This window comes from Oncorhynchus keta, chromosome 17 (genome assembly GCF_023373465.1).
Source record: "Oncorhynchus keta strain PuntledgeMale-10-30-2019 chromosome 17, Oket_V2, whole genome shotgun sequence".
In the NCBI taxonomy this organism is placed as follows: Eukaryota; Metazoa; Chordata; class Actinopteri; order Salmoniformes; family Salmonidae; genus Oncorhynchus; species Oncorhynchus keta.
Window position 1 is genome coordinate 13433301 of NC_068437.1, and position 22206 is coordinate 13455506.

Here is a 22206-nt window from a genome sequence, read left to right on the forward strand (position 1 = left end):
GGTCTAAGACAAAAAAACACTAAGATCATTTCATTTCGTGCTTTTACACCTGCATTGTTTGCTGTTTGGGGTTTTAGGCTGGGTTTCTGTACAGCACTTTGAGATATCAGCTGATGTACGAAGGGCTATATAAATACATTTGATTTGATTTGATTTGATTTCTTCTCGCTGTCTTATGTACACCACATGATTTCGGCACCGATTTAGCTGTCCCAGACAGAGATCGGCGTCAAAATCCCCACGTCGTTGCCTACTCAGGCGCACGGAGGTCTACCTATGCCATCTTTGAGACGTCCTAGACATCCAGAAATTTTCAAACATGTTTGATTTTATTGGCACAAAATCTGCAGTGCTCTTGTAGTGTGAGATGTGCAAAGACATGTTTTGAGAATGGAAAGAGGCAATGAGAGCTCGCCAGAGAAGAAGCCAGTGAGATGATCACATCACCCTGAATGTGTAGACTTGAGCAGGACTACTGGTAATATGCTTTTGTACTTGCCGAAGTGTCAAATCATTACAGATCAGAAGTTCATGTTATTTAATTCAAAACATATTAGCTAGATATTTCAGCTCTTTATGGCAAGCGTGAAGTCTGACTGAAAAAGTTTTGGAGCCACAGCTCATTCTAGCTACTCTGACAATCTAATCACATCACATCATTGTTTCCGTAAGACAGAGTGGTATCGGGAATCCTCACGATCAAGTGAAGAATCTTGTGACTCCCCTTCTGTGCCACATCGTTTGCACCTCTACGTTGGCAAGACAAATAAAATAGGCTACACAAAGACGGTTGTTTAATGTGAAAGGCACAGTGATGTTTGGAATATTTGCTTAGAAAGACTGCTATGGTAAGTGTTTAGCCCCTTCCTTCCACATTCACCCATCCAAACATATTTACAGCTAGAAATGTTTAAAACGTTGTTACATTATGCACTAGAATAGTTGATGACTCCACAATTTTAACGAGACAACTGCTGCCCAGAATTACCGTCACAGATGATCAATTAAGCATGTGTATCACAGGGGGATGTCTGATACTTACTCCGCAGCCTTAAGTGTCCAGCTTGTGTCATCCCATTAGCTAGCTTTTTGAGGTGGTCCGATTGGCTAAGACGCTTGAGGAGGGTGGTCACGTGTGGCAGAGGTCCCAAGGTTGAGCCAGGTATGGAACTAATCGGGAGGAAGTGGTACTCGCTTAGCAAGCAGCGAGGGAGGGGTGTGTAACATTTCAAAGTGGTCTGTGAAATACGTATTTTGTTGATAAATGAACATAGCAATTAAGGTTGGGTGATATGATAGCATTGTCTATCGACGATGATTGACAGCCATCGAGGCTGGCGACAATGTGATGTGGTCGACGAAGGTTTAGCATATTTGAACTTGACTGGTGCCATGCAGCAAAGACCAGAGTCCAGAGTCTTGCAGCGTACAGCAGGGCAGCACACAAGTGACATTCAGAGTCATTTACCTATTCCTATTTGCTATAGCCTATTTCAATAAATATCATATTAGCTTTAAGCCAAGTTAAAGTTATGAACAGTATCTTATTTCTCAAATATTCTAGCCTAAAAATGTGTTGTCCTGAAGTTGCCTAAGCGCTATTCTCAATCACAGCTTTAAGAGAGACAATGTTATCTGTTTACTATTTTTTTGAGGCTAATAAAGACATTATTATTCAGTTCTGAATATAGTAGACTGCAATTCTACCCGTCCTGTGATGTATAACCTAACTAACTACAGCAGTGGTTATCAAACATTTTTTGGCCGATGGCCCCATTTTGATGTAAAAAAAATGTGGCGATCCCAACATGTAAAAAAGGGGTGCAATCAATGACCAATGTTAATTGGAGCTATGGCAGTTCAGCAACAAACAAAACATTTGACTGATTTGTAATAATGTTGTAATAATATGTATCAGAAAAGTATTAGAAAACATGAATGAAAACATCAGGCAGTAATTGTGTATGATATTCTGTGTCGAAAAAAATATCCTCATTGTTGATGTTCTTTTTCCACCAGTCTGATTTACTGCCTGGTCCTGTCCACTCCGTTCTAAGGGTTTTGAAGGACACATATTTGTTCCTGACAATCTTAGCTTTCAGTGATGGGGTCATAATATTTTCTACCTTAAACATTTTCAAAGTTAGAGCTAAATGTCTAGGCAGAAAACAGAAAACACTTTGTTTATTACAACCATATTTAGTGAGGGGGGGGGGGGAAATAGTGGGCTATACTATGCCTTCACAGTGTGTATTCATAGTCATAACCCTTGACTTATTCAAAATGTTTTGTGTTACAGCCTGAATTAAAAATGGATTACATAAATTTTTTGGGGAGCCCATCTATACACAACACCCTCACAATGTCAAAGTAAAAACTTTTTTTTTTTTAAATGTTTGCAAATATATTGAAAACAAAATACATAAATATCAAATGTACATAAGTATTCACACCCCATTGCTATGACACTTCAAATGGAGCTCAGGTGCATCCAATTTCCTTTGATCATCCTTGAGATGTTGCTACAACTTGATTGGAGTCCACCTGTGGTCAATTCAGAGCAGAAACAATAACACGAAGTCCAAAGAACTATCCATAGATCTCTGAGATAGTATTGTGTCGAGGCATGTACACTATATATCCAAAAGTATATGGATATCCCCTCAAATTAGTGGATTAGGCTATTTCAGCCACACCCGTTTCTGACAGGTGTATAAAACCGAGCACACAGCCACAGAATCTCCATAGACAAACAGTGGCTGTAGAATAGCCTTACCGAAGAGCTCAGTGACATTCAACGTGGCACCGTCATAGAATGCCACCTTTCCAACGAATCAGTTTGTTCGATTTCTGCCCTGATAGAGCTGCCCCAGTCAAGAGTAAGTGCTGTTATTGTAAAGTGGAAACGTCTAGGAGTAACAACGGCTCAGCCACGAGTGGTAGGCCACACAAGCTCACAGAACGGGGCCGCTGGATGCTGAAGCACATAGCGCATAAAAATCATCTGTCCTCTGTTGCAACACTCACTACCGAGTTCCAAACTGCCTCTGGAAGCAACGTCAGCACAAGAACTGTTTGTTTGGAGCTTCATGAAATGGGTTTCCATGGCCGAGCAGTTGCACACAAACATAAAATCACAATGTGCAATGCCAATCGTCGACTGGAGTGATGTGAGGCTCACCGCCATTGGACTCACGCTTAACCATCTGGCAGTCCGATGAATTTAGGTTTGTCGGATGCCAGGAGAGCGCTCCCTGACAAAATGCATATTGCCCACTGCAATTTTGGTGGAGGAGGAATAATTGTCTGGGGCTGTTTTTCATGGTTCGGGCTAGGCCCCTTAGTTCCAGTGAAGGGAAATCTTACGTCCCTCGCCGAGTCAGGATCGTTCCATACCGCGTTGAACCACTCCAGGGCTTTACCTGAGAGGCAGGAGACGAGGGCGTTCACGCTCTCACCCCCCGAAGGAGCCGGACGAATGGTCACCAGGTATAGGTCCATCTGAAGTAAGAACCCCTGGCACCCGGCCGCCGTCCCATCGTACTCCCTCGGGAGAGTCGAATCATTGCCTGAGCACTACAGCATACATTCTAGACGATTCTGTGTTTCCAACTTTGTGCAACAATTTGAGAAAAGCCCTTACCTGTTTCAGCATGACAATACCCCAATGCACAAAGCGAGGTCCATACAGATATGGTTTGTCGAGATCGGGGAAGAACATGACTGGCCTGCACAGAGTCCTGACATCAACAAACAACTTTTGGATGAATTGGAACACTGACTGCGAGCCAGGCCAAATCGCCCAACATCAGTGTCCGACCTTACTAATGCTTTTGTGGCTGAATGGAAGCAAGTCCCCGCAGCAATGTCCCAACATCTAGTGGAAAGCTTTCCCAGAAGTGCGGGAACCTTTATTTAACTGTTATAGCAGCAAAGGGAGGACAAACTCCATATTAATGCCCATGATTTTGGAATGAGATTTTTGACAAGTAGGTGTCTACATATTTTGGTCATGTAGTGTATCTGGGGAGGATATAAAATAATTTATGTGTTAACTTTCCAAGAGCACAGTGGTCTCCATCATTGGGAAATTGAAAAAATATGGAGCTACCCAGATTTGCCTAGAGCTAACCATCTGATCATTCTGAGCAAGAAGGACCTTGGTCAGGGTGGTGACCCAGAACCCAATGACCACTCTGACATAACTACAGGGTTCTTTGACTGAGATGTGAGAACCTGCCAGAAACAAATGTATACAGCACTTCACCAATCTGGGCTTTATTGGACAGTGGCCAGATGGAAGCCACTCCTGAGAAAAAGGCATATGACAGCACACCTAGAGTTCGCAAAAAGGCACGTGAAAGACTAAGATCATAATGCAAAAGAATATGTGGTCTGATGAGACAAAAAATGTTACTCTATAGCCTGAATGAAAAGCGCTATGTCGGGAGAAAACCAGGCACAGGTCATCACCTGTCTAACACCATCCCTACTGTGGAGCATGGTGGTGGCAGCATCGTGCTATGGGGATGCCTTTCAGTGGCACATACTGGGAGACTGGTAGGAATAGAGGGAACAATGAATGAGGCCTAAATACAGGCAAATCCTTGATGAGAACTTGCTTCAGAGTGCAAACGACCTTAGAGATGGGGCGAAAATGTACAATGACCCCAAGCATACTACAGCCAAAACAAAGCTGGAATGGCTTTTGAAAAAGAATGTGAAAGTCGTTGAGTGGCCCAGCCAATGCCCAGACTTGAATCCCATTGAAAATCTGTGGAAAGACATGAAGATAGATGGGGAGCAGCGGGTTGAACAGCAAAGTTAGCAGAGTTTGAGAAGAATCTGCAAGGAAGAATTAGGAAAAATCCCCATATCCAGATGTGCAAAGCGGATACAGACATACCGAAGACAACTCAAAGCTATAATCATGATAAAAGGTGCTTCTACAAAGTATCGACTCAGGTTCGGAATATTTTCTGTATTTTATAAATACGCTACAGTTATTAAAAAACATGTTTTCACTTTTCACTTTGTCATTATGGGGTAAATATTGTATATAGGTGGGAAAAACATACATTTCATCCATTTTAAATTAATCAAAATGATCAATAAGTCTAAGGGTATGAATACCTTCTGAAGGCGATGTATACCACAATGTGTTATGGGTACATAATCACCATAGGAGAAGGTTGCGATCGCCCAGACCTAATAGCAATAATCAGTGTAATTGATTCTCCATATCGCAAGTAAGTGCACAGCTGTATTTCTTTCTAGGGGCTCTCTCATAGTACAACTCCGTTCTCTCTGAGCCCTCTGATTAAATTATTATTGCAGCTTTCAGCCAGTGTGGACATAAGGCCACGTATTCATTATATTGTCATTGCTGAATTAAAACGAATCAGCTGTAACGTGCACAGTGGGGCCTGAAATGATTGACACCCTTGATAAAGATGAGCAATAATGACTGTATAAAATAAACCATTAAAATACTGAGCTATGCTCCAAAAAATGGGGAAATGATTTTATTTTACAGTATACTAATACAATGGCTCAGAGAAAGAGATTTTGTTTAACAGGTTATACTTTTTTTCCTCAAAAAGGTAGGGGTCAAAATCATTGACACATCTAAAATGTTGTTTTTGGTCCCATATTCCAAGCACACAATGATTACATCAAGCTTGTGACTCTCCAAACTTATTGGATGCATTTGCAGTTAGTTTTAGTTGTGTTTCAGATTGTTTTGTTTTGTAAACAATGGTAAATAATGTATTGTGTGGAGTCACTTTTATCATAAATAAGAATAGAATATGTTTCGAAACACTTCTACATTAATGTGGATGCTACCATGATTATGGATAATCCTGAATGAATCGTGACTAATGATGAGTGAGAAAGTAACAGAGGGCCAAAGATCACACGCCCAAGACATGATAACCTCCCCTGTTATTGGTCATGGTGAGAGGTGAGCATGTTAGCATTGCTGAGCTAGCTGTCTCTAATCAATTGGGCTCAGAATCAATTATCTACACTTGTAACATAACTGCTAGACTCCATAGGCTTCTCTCCAGACCTGAGGGCCTGGGAGGAAAAGCGTATCTCCTCATGTTAAAAGTCAGCAACGACTCCATCACTATTACACGGGAAAATAACCTCCCAGAGGATAAATAAAGATGCCAACTGCTACCCGAGTAACCGTAAATGAGTCTCGCTGCCAGGCTGGTTGAAATGACGGAAAACTTTCACAAGACACAGAGTTTCTGACCTCATTGGCATGGATAAATTGTCATGGACTAGGAATCCATTTACATAATATCATGGAAAATGGAATTTAGTCTCTTGCCCAGGACCAACTCGTTTGAATTACCATTCATTTTTCAACTGCAGAATCACTAACACCCATGTAAAAATATCAAAATGCCTTTAAATAAAAATGTCTAAGGCCTGGTAATCCTATTAGGGTTAGATTAAATAGATGTTCTCCTGGTTTACATTTGAAGTTTGAAATGTATGTTTGCCATTAGCTCCTGCTCCTAACCTGTGCTTACACTTTGCCCACCTGGGGTTGGCAGTAGTACTTGTGGTAGTAGAAGTGTGAGGTCAATCAGAGTTCAGTAGGTCCCAGGTGCATCTAAATAGTCTAAAGTGGCTTCCATCCTTTCCTCCTCTCTCTGTCACATCTCTCTCATCTGCACTGATCCATTTAGACAGGAGAAGTGAAAGCTATATGATGGAAGACCACCTGGGGATTTGTATTAATCTGTCTAGATCTTTCTTTTGATTCTTTCAAGTTTTTGCTATAAGCTTTTAATTTTGGCTTATAGGTTCTTTAGAGCCAAACCTTTCCCTAGAACTAATTTTGCTTAACCCCGAACTAAAATCTAGTATCATTTACCATTTATGCTTACGTAGTCTATCCACAAGAGATTACCCTTGAGCAAGGTTATTCAATTCCCAGACTCAATGCTGTTGATGGCTGCCATTCATCAACTCCCTTGCCACGCATGCTGTATGGTGAAACAAAAGTACATTAAACTCAGCATTCATTACGTGTTAACAGAGCAGTTCTGGTCTCAAGGTGATAGTGTCCTTCTTCTATAAACACTGTGATCGATGTGTATGTGTATTCTATTCATCCAAAGAGCCATTTACCAGTTGATTTTTTCCCCCTATGCACACACAACATTCCTCTTGACTATCTGTGTATACTATATGTACCGGCAGTTGAGGCTGTGTTATTGTTTGCTGAATACCTGAGTTTATAGCTGAATGGATGATGAAATTAATGCATGAATGAGTGGATAAAAAATTGAAAGTAGCTTTTTAGTCTAGATGATGTTGAGCATATGGAACAGTGCACTAATGACTAAAAACACGGTACATTTGTTAAATTGGAGTAATCCAGACAACGCACCCTCTTCATTTCGGCAGTGTACTCTGAGAATACCTCTCTGGAGGCGATGTTTTGCTTCAATGGTTTTTGGTTTTACTGTAAAGCGTCATTAAAATAGAGTGAAAATACCATGTTTAAAATACATAGCACAAGCAATGATGGTCTCGGCGGGAGATAAGGAACATTGAGGGGAGGACGAGTATGTGAAAGGAAAATAGTATCTTCAATTTACAGTAATGTTGATACTACAAAACTATCTGGTAGTCCCAGACACTCATTCATAAACAACACATCTTTCATAGAAAGCAGATTTTATCCAACCACACACACAGTGACATTTTATTCAGAACTTCTCCTAAACAAGGCACTGAAAAGTGAAAAACAACAAAACTCGATGAAGAATCATGTAGGTCACTTGAAGCTTTCTGTGTACATAGCCGTGGGAAGTATGTGTGCTGAGGGTCCTGTAGCACCTTCTGAAAAATCAGAATATTTTTTAACATTTTAAAACCCTTTCAGAACCCATAGCGGTTGTCAACGGTCTTTCTTTAAATTACTATAGTGGTCGCGAAAGGCCTTATTTTTCTAACAATAATATCTGTGACAAAATGGCTGTGTGTGTCTTGTCATTTGACTTTTAAAAAAAATGTATTACCCCAAAATGACAGCGCCGAAGCAGACAAGTTTTTTTCACTGTAAAAGAGGCTTTATCTATGTTGGTTGGTGATACGGATTCCCATACGTCCTTGAAATTTGAAAATCAAATCAAAATTTCAAATCAAATTTTATTCGTCACATGCACCAAATACAACACATGAAATGCTTACTTACAAGCCCTTAACCAACAATGCAGTTTTAAGAAAAAGTAAGAGATTCTTGAGAATAACAAATAATTCAAGAGCAGCAGCGAATAACAATAGCGGGGCTATATACAGAAGGTACCGGTACACAGTCAATGTGTCAATGTGGGGGGGAACCAGTGTCGAGGTAATTGAGTTAATTATGTACATGTAGGTAGCATTATTAAAGTGGCTATGCATAGATAATAATGTGGGGGGCAATGCAAATATTTTGGGTAGCTATTTGATTAGCTGTTCATGAGTCTTATGGCTTGGGGGTAGAATCTGTTTAGAAGCCTCTTGGACCTAAACTTGGTGCTCCGGTACCGCTTGCCCGTGCGGTAGCAGAGAGAACAGATTATGACAGGGTGGCTGGAGTCTTTGAACATTTTTAGGGCCTTCCTCTGACACAGCCTGGTGTAGAGGTCCTGGATTGCAGGAAGCATGGCCCTGGTGATGTACTGGGCCGTACGCACTACCCTCTGTTGTGCCTTGCGGTCGGAGGCCGAGCAGTTGCCATACCAGTCGGTGATGCAACCATCAGGCTACTCCCGATGGTGCAGCTGTAAAACCTTTTGAGGATCTGAGGACCTATGCCAAATCTTTTCAGTCTCCTGAGGGGGAATAGGTTTTGGCGTGCCCTCTTCACCAATCAAATCATATCAAATGTATTTATATAGCCCTTCTTACATCAGCTGATATCTCAAAGTGCTGTAGAGAAACCCAGCCTAAAACCCCAAACAGCAAGCAATGCAGGTGTAGAAGCACGGTGGCTAGGAAAAACTAGCCACCGTGACAGAGCTTGAGAGGATCTGCAGAGTGGGAGAATGAGAGAAACTCCCCAAATACAGGTGTGGCAAGCTTGTAGCGTCATACCCAAGAAGACTTGATGCTGTAATTGCTGCCAAAGATGCTTCAGCAAAGTACTGAGTAAATGTCACGCCTTGGTCTTAGTATTTTGTGTTTTCTTTAATTATTTGTTCAGGACAAGGTGTGACATGGGGTTATTGTATTGTCTTATTGGGGTTTTTGTAGGCATTGGGATTGTGGTTGATTAGGGGTGTGTCTAGTATAGGCTTGGCTGCCTGAGGCGGTTCTCAATCAGAGTCAGGTGATTCTTGTTGTCTCTGATGGGGAACCGTATTTAGGTAGCCTGGGTTTCACTGTGTATTTCGTGGGTGATTGTTCCTGTCTCTGTGTAGTTTCACCAGATAGGCTGTAATTAGGTTTCACCTTCCGTTTGTTATTTTTGTATTTGTATTGTTATTTCATGTGTCACTTTTTCATTAAAGTCATGAGTAACCACCACGCTGCATTTCGGTCCGACTCTCTTTCTACAAACGAAGAACGACGTTACAGTAAAGGATCTGAATATTTATGTAAATGTGATATTTCCTTTTTACATTTTTTTTTATAAATTAGCAATAATGCCTAATAACCTGTTTTTGCTTTGTCATTATGGGGTATTTGGTGTAATATTCATGAGGGGGAAAAAAGTTCTTACATTTTAGAATATGTCTAAAAAATCATTTTCGAAGGCACTGTATTTCCAAATACATTCCAATATTCAATTAGTGTTTTCAAATCAAAATAATATCTGAATTCTTACTTTGAAATGTATGTGAAAGTAATTGAGATGTTTGAAACAGTATTTGAACCCAGGTCTGTAGAATGACCTTGATCGTCTCCCATTATGCTAGTGTATTTCATTTTGTCTCATCATTTATTTTAAACAGTTTTCTGTCTTATCTTGAGGTAATTATTAGTGTGTAAATCAAGCCGAGATGATCATTAGCATATTGACCGATGTGATAAGCAGCCATTAATATGCTCTGAAAGGGACTGGTTCTTTTACAAGACCTGCTAAAAAAAGCAGAAAGTAGAAGCGCTAAATTAACTGTCATTACCCGTAACCAACATTTGCGACATTTTCTCACGTCAGATAGAGCAGCAACAAATTGTTAGTTGGCAACAAATGCCGGTTGAATCAATCACATCTATTCAAATCTATTCAAAACTGGCTAATACCATATCTGGTAAATCCATCTTCAGAAGCACTGGACAGCAAGGCAGACAATCATTCATGTTCTCCCCTTCTTGTCTCCACAAGTGATGTGAGGGCACTATTAAAACGCAGTTCCACTTTTTTTTTTTTTTTTTACATATTCTACCATGTTCAAAAGATTCATACTAGAAATGTATAAGTGCCAAAATTGAACACCTATGAAAATCTAGGTTTCAGTGCCAAAAATTAAAATCTCCCCAGAATGCATCTGAAATGAAGGGAAATGCAAAAGGAGATATGTTCCTACTATTTCTTACTGACATGTAGGCCCATCATGTGCAGAAGTTGATTAGAACAGGAATGTGCAGCAGGTTATGGTGGTGTCATATTGAGAATGTTACTTTATGCTTTTGTACTCTTCTTTTTAGGGGCCTATTATTAATGCTTTACTTTATATCACTGAATAGCATTCGGTTTCGTGCATTCAGTTTCATGCCTCAAAGTTCAACATCTCAAAGCGTAGGGAATAAAGAAATGAGTGGGCTTGTGCTTTCCATTGACACTTTTTCAGATGCAATATTTCCCTTGAACAAAAGATAAATAGAGATTCATTATTTATTTGCTGTTGCCATGACAAAAGTAATTGAATGAAAAGGTCATTTACATGCTTAGATGAAGACACGTTGATGGTTTCCATTATTGCCCATAACTATACTGAACAAAAATAGAAACGCAACGTGTAAAGGGTAATGTACATGTAATGTACGTGTAATGTAAAGTGTTGTTCCAGCTCCCGACAATATGATGACTGCAGGAATGTTCTCTGGTGGACATTCCTGCAGTCAGCATGCCAATTGCATGCACTCTCAACACTTGAGACATTTATGGCATTGTGTTGTGTTACAAAACTGCACATTTTAGAGTGGCCTTTTATTGTCCCCAGCACAAGGTGCATCTGTGTAATGATCACGCTGTTTAATCAGCTTGTTGATATACCACACCTGTCAGGTGTAAACACATTAAGAGAAATAAGCTTTTTTGTGTGTACGGAACATTTCTTTGATCTTTTATTTCTGCTCATGAAACATGAGACCAAGACTTTTCATGTTGCGTTCATATTTGTGTTCAGTGTTGTTGCTTTTTCTCATACATCCATTTGAGTCTTGACAGCTTTGTTAGGTGGTTGGCTTCTTTCATGTTTCACCTCAGTAAATGGCACCGTTGCACCAAAATCCTTGTTTACATATTACAGGCCACATCAGGCCTCTAAATCACATGATGGCTGGCTAGGTGATGTGTAATTCCTTTCGGAATACAGCCAGAGTTCAGATATTAAACAGTTAGTTTATTCACCAACAACCTGGATTCGGAAGGGTACAGGAGACTACTTAAAGCATTTAACCCGGAACAACCTTTTCAGTGTTGGGTGCCAATAAATTGAACTAACTGATATGTATTAGTTGTATGTTATTTGTCTTTGTGTAGCATACGATTAATTAACCAATCAGTGTACATGCAAAAACACAGGTATAAAAATAAAAAAAATCCCTCAAAAAATCAACCTGCATAACATGCTGGGAAATATGATAATGATGGGTGTGGTGTTTTGCTCGCCACTGTGAAAACAGGGCTCTCCAACCCGGTTCCATGAGAGCCAGTACATTTTTGCTCTAACCCTAATCTAGTGCACCTGATTCTAATAGTTAGCTGGTTGATACACTGAATCAGGTTTGGTACAACTGGGGTTGAAGTGAAAACCTACAGGAGGTCAGCTCTCAAGGAACAGGGTTGGTGAGCCCTGGTGTAAAACAATAATTCTGGTTATAATTTTTTTATTTAACCTTTTTTTATTAACCTTCTAGGCAAGTCAGTTAAGAACAAATTCTTATTTACAATGACAGCCTACCCTGGCCAAACCGTAACGATGCTGGGCCAATTGTGCACCACCCCATGGGACTCCCAATCACGGCTGGTTGTGATACAACCTGGAATCAAACCTGGGTCTGTAGCAGGCCTCTATCACTGAGATGCAGTGCCTTAGACCGCTGTGCCACTCGTGAACCCCAAACACCAACACTGTGGTTATTCTCTAACAGAGTGAATTTAACTCCTGAATCAACACTAGAAATGAAAAATCCACACCGGCCAATTTGCTGTGTGTTTGAGGAGAGACACATTGCTGGCTTTAGATGCAAGGCTACTACATTTCCAGCTGTGGCTTATGGAGATTTACCTATGGATATAGGCTACAGCTGGAAATATTATGTAGCCTATGGATATCCCCAGCCAAGGAGAGGCACTGGTCATATCTTAATCTTATTCATATTAGCTGGGAGCACATTCCTATGTGTTTCATTGGCACATCCACCATGTGTGTATTCTTTATGGTCACTGCCTTGGACAATTACCCAGAGGTCTTGGCAGTGGCGATTTGATGACGAGCCCGAGAAATGTTAAGCAAAAGATATGATCAGAATGTTTTTTGTTGAGTCAATTGAATTCATGACAGTCAAAGGTGGGGAGAGCGAGCCTAATATCTCTAGTTCTGTACCCCTTAGATTTAAGCGTTGTCCTCGGCTGAAACAATTATTTGATAAGGTCTATTCACCAGTCGGTTCTGTATGGCATTGCAGGCAGCGCAGATATCCTTTAAAATAGGGGGTAATTATGAAGAAAAAGGTCCATCTGAAAAGGCTGATGGCCTTGTAAAAGGGATCACATATTATTATTACAGTATACTGTACATGATTATCAAGAACATGTAGACGTTACGAGATGAGAGAGGTGGCCTACACTATGAGGAATTACACAATTGTATGGTTGAGAGGGATGAGGCAAAAGGAATGTCAAAAAAGGCTGGCTGCACAACCGATTGGCAATGTTTTTGCAAGTTGTGAAATAATTTGACTAAATGGAATAAGAATAAGAAACTACACTATGAAATAAAGATAAATGAATAAGAAACTACACTATGAAATTAAGATAAATGACATAACGAATGATAGTGAAAAGCTTTTGGAGCATCTTAAATGACATTTTGGGAAAAAAGGCATACTCAGGTCCATCCATTGAATCAGATGGCTCATTCATCACAAAACCAACTCATATTGCCAACTACTTTAATGCTTTTTTCATTGGCAAGCTTAGAGAACTTAGGCAAACGCTGACACTACCCATCCAAGTATATCTGACCAAATAATGAAAGACAAGCATTGTGGAAGAGGTGAAAAAATGATTGTCTATCAACAATGACAAGCCACCGGAGTCTGACAACTTGGATGGAAATTTACTGAGGATAATAGCGGACGATGTTGCTATTCCTATTTGCCATTTTTTCTATTTAAGCCTACAAGAAAGTGTGTGCCCCCAGGCCTGTAGGGAAGCAATGGTTATTCTGCTATCTATAAATATTAAAGCCCCCTTTCCTGATTAAATAGCTGACCAATCAGCCTTTTACCAACCCTGAGTAAACTTTTAGAAAAAAGGGGATTTGACCAGATACAATGCTATTTTTCAGTAAACAAATTGACAAGAGAGGACATTCAACAAGCACAGCACTTACACAAATGACTGATGATTGGCTGAGAGAAATTGATGATAAAAAGATTGTCGGATCTGTTTTGTTAGACTTTAGTGCAGCTTTTTTCATTCTGCTGCTGGAAAAACAAATGTTATGGCTTTACACCCACTGCTATATTTTGGAAAAAGAGTTACCTGTCTAACAGAACACAAAGGGTGTTCTTTAATGGAAGCCTCTCCAACATAATCCAGGTAGAATCAGGATTTCCCCAGGGCAGCTCTCTAGGCCCCTTACTTTTATCTTTACTAACGACATGCCACTGGCATTGAGTAAAGCCAGTGTGTCTATGTATGCGGATGTCTCAACACTATACACGTCAGCTACTACAGCGACTGAAATGACTGCAAAACTTAACAAAGAGCTGCAGTTTGTTTCAAAATGTAGCAAGGAATAAGTTTGTCCTAAATATTTCTATAACTAAAAGCATTGTATTTGGGACAAATCATTCACTAAACCCTAAACCTTAACTGAATCTTGTAATATATAATGTAGAAATTGAGCAACTTGAGGTGACTAAACTGCTCAGAGTAACCATGTATTATAAACTTTCATGGACAAAACATATTGATACAACAGTAGCTAAGATGGGGAAAAGTCTGTCCATAATAAAGTGTTGATCTACCATCTTAACAGCACTATCAATAAGGCAGATCCTACAGGCCCTAGTTTTGTTGCACCTGGACTACTGTTCAGTCGTGTGGTCAAGTGCCACAAGGAAAATTGCAATTGGCTCAGAATAGGGTAGCACGGCTGGCACTTGGATGTACACAGAGAGCTAACACTAATCATATGAATGTCAATCTCTCCTGGCTCAAAGTGGAGGAGAAATTGACTTCATCATTACTTGTATCTATGATAGGTATTGACATGTTGAATGCACTGAACTGTCTGTCTGAAGTACTGGCGCACAGCTCGGATGCCGATGCATACCCCACGACACATGACACAAGAGGTCTCTTCACAGTCCCCAACTCCAGATCAGACTATGGGAGGGGCACAGCACTATGTAGAGCCATGACTACGTGGAACTATATTCCACATTAACTAACTGATGCAAGCAGTAAAATTAGATTAAAAAAATATATTAAAATACACCATATGGAACAACAGGGACAGTGAAGCAAAAAAACTAGGCACAGACACACTACACACACATACACATGGATTTTGTATTGTAGATATGTGGTAGTGGTGGAGTAGGGGCCTGAGGGCACACAGTGTGTTGTGAAAACTGTGAATGTATTGTAATGTATTGTAATGCCTTGGCAGCAGCTAATGGGGATCCATAATAAATACAAATGCAAATCTGTTGTATGTTTACTGTATAATTTGAGATCTTGGTGAAAGGTCTACTACAGCAGATACAGTGACTTTAAAAATGTTCAAACCCCTAGATTCTTTCCAAATGTTACATTTAAGACTTATTCTAAAATGGATTAAACACAATTTACACACAATACCCTGTAATGACAATTAGAAAACAGTTTTGAATACATTTTTGCAAATTTATCAAAAAACAAAACAATAATACCTTATTTAAGTATTCAGACCCTTTGCTTTGAGACTCGACATTGAGCTTAGGTGCATTCTGCTTCCATTGATCACCCATGAGATGTTTCTACAACCGGATTTACCACCTGTGGTAAATTCATGTAATTGGACATGATTTGCAATGGCACAGTTGACAGTGCATGTCAGATCAATAACCAAGCCATGAGGTTGAATGAATTTTGCGTAGAGTGCCGAGACAGGATTGTGTTGAGGCACAGATCTGGGGAAGGGTACCAAAACATTTCTGCAGCATTGAAGATCCCCAAGAACATAGTGGCCTCCATCATTCTTAAATGGAAGAAGCTTGAAACCACCAAGACTTTTCCTACAGCTAGCTCCCCAGCCAAACTGAGAAATCGGTGGTGAAGGGCCTTGGTCAGGCAGGTGACCAAGAACCTGATAATCACTCTGATAGAACTCTAGAGTTCCTCTGTGGAGATGCGAGAACCTTCCAGAAGGACAACCCTCTCTGCAGCACTTCACCAATCAGGCCTTTATGGTAGAGTGGCCAGACGGTTTGAACTATTTGGCCTGAATGCCAAGCGTCTCCTCTGGAGGAAAGCTGGAACCATCCCTACGGTGAAGCATGGTAGTTTTGCATGATGGTGGAAGAATCATGCTGTGGGTATGTTTTTCAGTGGCAGGGACTGACAGACTCGTCAGGATCGAGGCAAAGATGAACGGGGCTAAGTACAGAGAGATCCTCGATGAAAACCTGCTCCAGAGCGCTCAAGACCTCAGACTGGGGTGAAGGTTCACCTTCCAACAGGACAACGACCCTAGGCACACAGCCAAGACAATGCAGGAGTGGCTTTGGAACAATCTCTGAATGGCCTAGCCAGAGCCCGGACTTGAACCCGATCGAACATCTCTGGAGAGACCTGAAAATAGCTGTGCAATGACATTTCCCATTCAACCTGACAGAGCTTGAAAGGATCTGCAGAGAAGAGTGAGAGAAACTCCCCAAATACAGGTGTGCCAAGCTTGTAGCGTCAAAGGCGCCTCAACAAAGTACTGAGTAAATGGTCCGAATACTTATGCAAATGTTATATTTCAGTTTTTGCTGTGGTAGATTGATGAGTAAAAAAATAAATTTCATCAATTTTAGAATAAGGCTGTAACTTAACAAAATGTGGAAAAGGTCAAGGTTTCTGAATACTTTCCAAAGGCACTGTATATAATAGGAAATGAAGGCAAATTTTGGATTTGTTGAACAACTTCTGTGTCAGGACCCAAACTACAATGCCTTATGATAGCCTATGTAGAAAAGGCGGTTTGTTTACGTCTGTCATACAGCCGTAATGACGACTCTAGCCAGTGTTTGACCTTATTTATTACTGCTGTCAACAGTGTGGTTGCTCTCACATTATACTGTACATATTAATGGATGGTAGATTTAGTTGACATATTTCTTTCAATCATAAGCAATGTTAGTAACTTCTGAACACTTATGAATTATGTGCATGCTGGCAATGAGCTGGTAGTATAAAGATATGACACAGCAACACAATCACTTTATACCGCCCAAAGCAGGAGATGAGAAGCAGGTACAGGGAGAGAACCATTTAATATAGACGGACATGCAATAAAACAAGAACATACACACGACACGACAAACAATGTTACTACAGTGAACAACACAGCTGAGCAGACATACTGTATATGCAGGGGCAATCAATAAATTGAGGGAGTCCAGGTGAGTCCAATGAGCGCAGCTGCGCATAATGATGGTAACAGGTGCGTATAATGACGGGTAGCCCGGCGCCCTCGAGTGCCAGGGAGGGGGAGAGAGAGCAGGCATGACACACTTGCCTCACAAGCTACTGTAGGTTTCCATCCAATTGGGAACAGGTTTTCATGTGAATATTGTACAATCCACAAAGAAAATATGTGATTTTTCCCAACAGAGGTGTGCTTCCACCAAATGGCGGTGTTGCTGATAAATCAGTGCGTGATGACATAGTGCACAATTTATTTATTTTTTTCGCTATAGTTTTCATGTACTGAACAAAGTTCAATGTGTTTCCATTGCATTTTTAACTCTACCGATAGTTTTGTCACAAAAACTGTTGCGTTAAATAAATAGCAAATGTGCTTATTCTGGTTTTGGCACTTCTGCTCTAGCTGGCAGATACAGTGCTGGTAGGCTATTCGGGTAGGCTGGTCTACATAATGAGATTATTATGGATAAGAGTGAGAATATGATCATATTTTTACTTGTCTAATGGCAGTCAATCATCGATCATCATGTCAAAAGAATAATACCCACAATATTTATTGGCAAGGAGCATCAAGATCACTGTTCACTAACCTGTGAAGTTCATCACAACTTATTTTATTTGTAGTCTAATAAACTGCATGGTTTCCCGCATTATAGTTGGAGGACCACACACCATATCATCAAGTGAATGAAAGTTTACTTCGATATGATGAATATTATATCAATATTTGCACATAAAGACGTTTCCAATGCCATTTCTCGCATAATACATTTTACAGACACAAAAAGATCTCACCTTTGTCTAACAAAACATTTATCTGTTGGCATTTATAAAATTGCACCGAAACTCCCAATTTCCATCACAGCTGTTGGGCTTTGAAGAGTTTATAAAAGATATGATGTGGACATGTTTCTTCGGACCGAGAGACTGATTTGAATACCACTGAACAATGAAAGCTACTGTTGAAATCCACTCATGGCCTGAGAGCATCGAACAGTCTGTAAGTGTGTGTGTGTACTGTATGTAAAATTCTGTCATTGCACAGTTTTTGATGACATTTAAAAAAAAAAATGATTTCAGTCATCTTAACAGCATTGAGTCTTATGCGGAATGGTGGTAGTGTAAATGCTGTGTTTGTCACGGGCTGCTGAATTTGAAAAGGGAACACTCTGCTTGAGGGTAAAGGCTGAAACAACAACGCTCACGCAACACCTCACAAGTGGAAGGGACTTGACACAGCAGCAGGCTATTGCAGGTATTACCACCGTAGTTTATACTCCTTTGAGAGTGACACGATGAGTACAGCACAGAATGCCATCCCTACTAAACAAGATGCAACTTGATAATATGGTCACAGCTGATTCAAATAACCTACTTATTATTTGAATCAGATGTGTGTAGTGCTAGGACAAGCACCAAAACATGCTCCCAATCACATTTTATTGGTCAAATGCAGGACCTACAATGAACACCTACCACCTGCGGGTAGATTTAGGCATTGGGGAATACCTAGTCAGTTGTACAACTGAATGCATACAACTGAAATGTGTCTCCCGCATTTAACACAACCCCTCTGAATCAGAGATGTGTGGGAGGCTCCCTTAATTGACATCCACATCATCAGTGCCCAGGCAACAGTGGGTTAACTGCTTTGCTTAGGGGCAGGACAACAGATTTGTACCTTGTCAACTCTGGGATTCAATCCAGCAACTGCAATCTTTCGGTTACTGGCCCAATGCTCCTATCCGCCAGGCTACCTGCCGCCCCATTGGTGGATAAGATTTATATTTAACCAGCCATGTTGGTGGGTGGTCAGGGCGCCACAGAGTGAGATTTTCACTGTGGGGCTGTGCGCATGTGAAGAGCTGAGTGAAAGATTCATTTTTAGAAGCGCTGCGCACAGGCTAGGTTGGTTTTCTGTTTGAGTTTAAATTGCTAGGTAAGAGAAGACAATGTTTCTACTAGTCAGACTCAATCTCACAGGCACAAACATGACTTGAGTCACACTACCACTTCTTCTTCTTTTTCTTCTTTGGGATTGTGTTGGCGGATCACATCCAATTTAAGGTGCATACACTGCCACCTACAGTACTGGAGTGTGTAGCCATTCACGGCATACCTACATAAGATTACTTGTGATATGGTGCTATAAAATTGGGGGAAAGGAAAAATTACCGTGCCATCTATTAGCCCTCTCAACAACATTATTTTAAAAACATTTTAAAACAACAACAAACACACCACCCCATTCCACTATTTAACCTATCTAATCCTACTCCAGACCAATGGTCTGGGAGGACAGAACACTACCACTCAACACCCCCTGCAAATGTTCTGCAGTAAAACCTTGCAAACCCAAGTATTTCTCTGCCGCTGCCACCACAACCTCTATTTTCTGCGACTTTCCATTTCTGCAGTACAATGAACAGCTATAGCTATGAATGACAAGAAACCTAATTTACTCAAGCACATATTCTTCCCATGACTCTCTATTAGTCTCTTCCTACTCACAGGAATCCTCTAAGGATCCCTCACCCTGTACCCATCTTCCTCTACCACTCTCTTCTCTGCTTCAGCATACAGCTACTCTGACCATAGCAACCTCAACCTGCCTTTCTCTCACCGGACACCTAAATTCCCAATCTGGCCCTCATACCATCCCAGTCGCCTAATCATCCCCAGTTACAATTGGCTCATTCATCCTCCTCCTATCCCTGGGTCGGTGCTGTAAATGAGAATGTGTTCTCAGTAAACTTACCTGGAATAAGGGGAGAGGGTTAAATAAGGGTTAAATAAATAACCTCCGAGCTCCAGCCCCATGGGCACCCCCACAACTACCACACACACGTCTCCACCAAAACTACACATTTCTTTGTCTCATGCCCTCCTGCACATTTCTCACAGGCACACTTCTCACACTTGGGCCAACTCTTTATCAGGATAGTTGCATACAAACATGACTGCCAACTCTGAACACTGATTGGGCAAGGTCCTATCCTCGCTTACAAGGTACTGTTCAGCTGCCTCTGCAACTTTATTTAGCCTAATCCAGAAATCTAATGGACCCTCATTAGCCTATGAATAGATTTAATAGAAATCAGCTAATGGCATACCTGAGCAGACAGTATCCCCAAAGTGTTGCTTGAGAACACTGCCTTAACATCTGTGATAGAGTCCTTCTGTAGCTCAGTTGGTAGAGCATGGCGCTTGTAACGCCAGGGTAGTGGGTTTGATTCCCGGGACCACCCATACGTAGAATGTATGCACACATGACTGTAAGTCGCTTTGGATAAAAGCGTCTGCTAAATGGCATATTATTATGTTGTTACGCATCCAGACTTTGGTGACATCCTGTGCCCTCCCCAGGAGCCTAGACATCACCTCCCAGACATGCTCAGGCCCAGTATAACCCCTCTTCTCTAGGTAGACTCCCATTAGCTCCTCCCACTCCAGGACAGAATACTTATCTGAGCCATCATCCCTAAAGAAAGGTAGAGCACTAACATCTGACTTCACAACCAGATTCAGCTTGGATGCATCAATAAAAGTTGACCGACATTGCTCAGGCAAGGGAAACTGCTGGGATTGGCGAGGGGGATGTGCAGGAGAAAGACTTGAAGCCCCAGGCTGCAGAAAACCTGCTCTGATAGATTCTCCTATCTCTGACCCAACCTGCTTAATGAGGTCACTAAGCTGACTCTGAGGTGTCCCATTATTACTGAGGTCTGGGGATGATGGTACATCAAAAGACAGAGATGGGATGCAAGGACACCCTTCCCTCTACCCACACTAAAATGCCCATCATAACTCATTTTATGGCTCAACAGAACACTAAAATACAATGTAATTTACAGCATTCAAATACAAAAAAATTGCAATGAACAAATTCCTCCAAAACATAGAAATACATAGAAATACTCTTATCTAGTGAATATGCTACATTCACCTTCAATATGTACAGTATATATTCACTTACAGCAAACCATCAACAAGTGCTCATGCGCAAATCACGCACCTCGTCCACATGCACAGCTCCGGTGGTCGGCTTGAGCTGACCAGTCGGCAGGTCGCGGCACCAGTTTGTAGCGTTGTTTGTTCTGCGTTGTGTTTAATGAGGACACTGCCACAACTGGAGGTCTGCTTGTTGGATTTTTATTTGCCCTGTGCATGAAGAGACAACGCACAATATATTAGTCCTTGGAACAGTCACAGCTCTCAGGCACCTCGCTAGCTAAAGGTCAGGCAAGAGAGCCCCAAAATAAATAACAGGTGCTGTGTGCACACATTCAGTGCACAACAGCACACAATACAATAAAAATGATAGACAACATAATTCGGACAAAATAAAAGACATACCTGCTCACAAAGAGACAACTCACAATATATTAGCCCTTGGCACAGTCACAGCTCTCAGGCACCTGTGTGAGCACATGAAAACTCACTCAAACACTGTCCCAAGTACCCAAAACCAGCCCCATCACGGACCAGGATGTCTTGCTCCCAGGCAGACTAAATAACTTTTTTGCCCGCTTTGAGGACAATACAGTGCCACTGACACGGCCTGCAACCAAAACACGTGGCCTCTCCTTCACTGCAGCCGAGGTGAGTAAAACATTTAAACGTGTTAACCCTCGCAAGGCTGCAGGCCCAGACGGCATCCCCAGCCGCGCCCTCAGAGCATGTGCAGACCAGCTGGCTGGTGTGTTTACGGACATATTCAATCAATCCCTATCCCAGTCTGCTGTTCCCACTTGTTTCAAGAGCCCCACCATTGTTGCCAAGAAAGCTAAGGTAACTGAGCTAAACGACTACCGCCCCGTAGCACTCACTTCCGTCATCATGAAGTGCTTTAAGAGACTAGTCAAGGACCATATCACCTCCACCCTACCTGACACCCTAGACCCACTCCAATTTGCTTACCGCCCAAATAGGTCCACAGACGATGCAATCTCAACCACACTGCACACTGCCCTAACCCATTTGGACAAGAGGAATACCTATGTGAGAATGCTGTTCATCGACTACAGCTCGGCATTTAACACCATAGTACCCTCCAAGCTCGTCATCAAGCTCGAGACCCTGGGTCTCGACCCCGCCCTGTGCAACTGGGTACTGGA

At 41.3% G+C, this 22206-nt stretch overlaps 1 protein-coding gene across 1 annotated transcript in view; it reads left to right on the top strand.

Annotated features, from left to right (window-relative positions):
- LOC118396460 (metabotropic glutamate receptor 8-like) overlaps positions 1–22206 on the top strand; it is a 222338-nt gene that overhangs the window by 128251 nt on the left and 71881 nt on the right. The window lies entirely within an intron of this gene.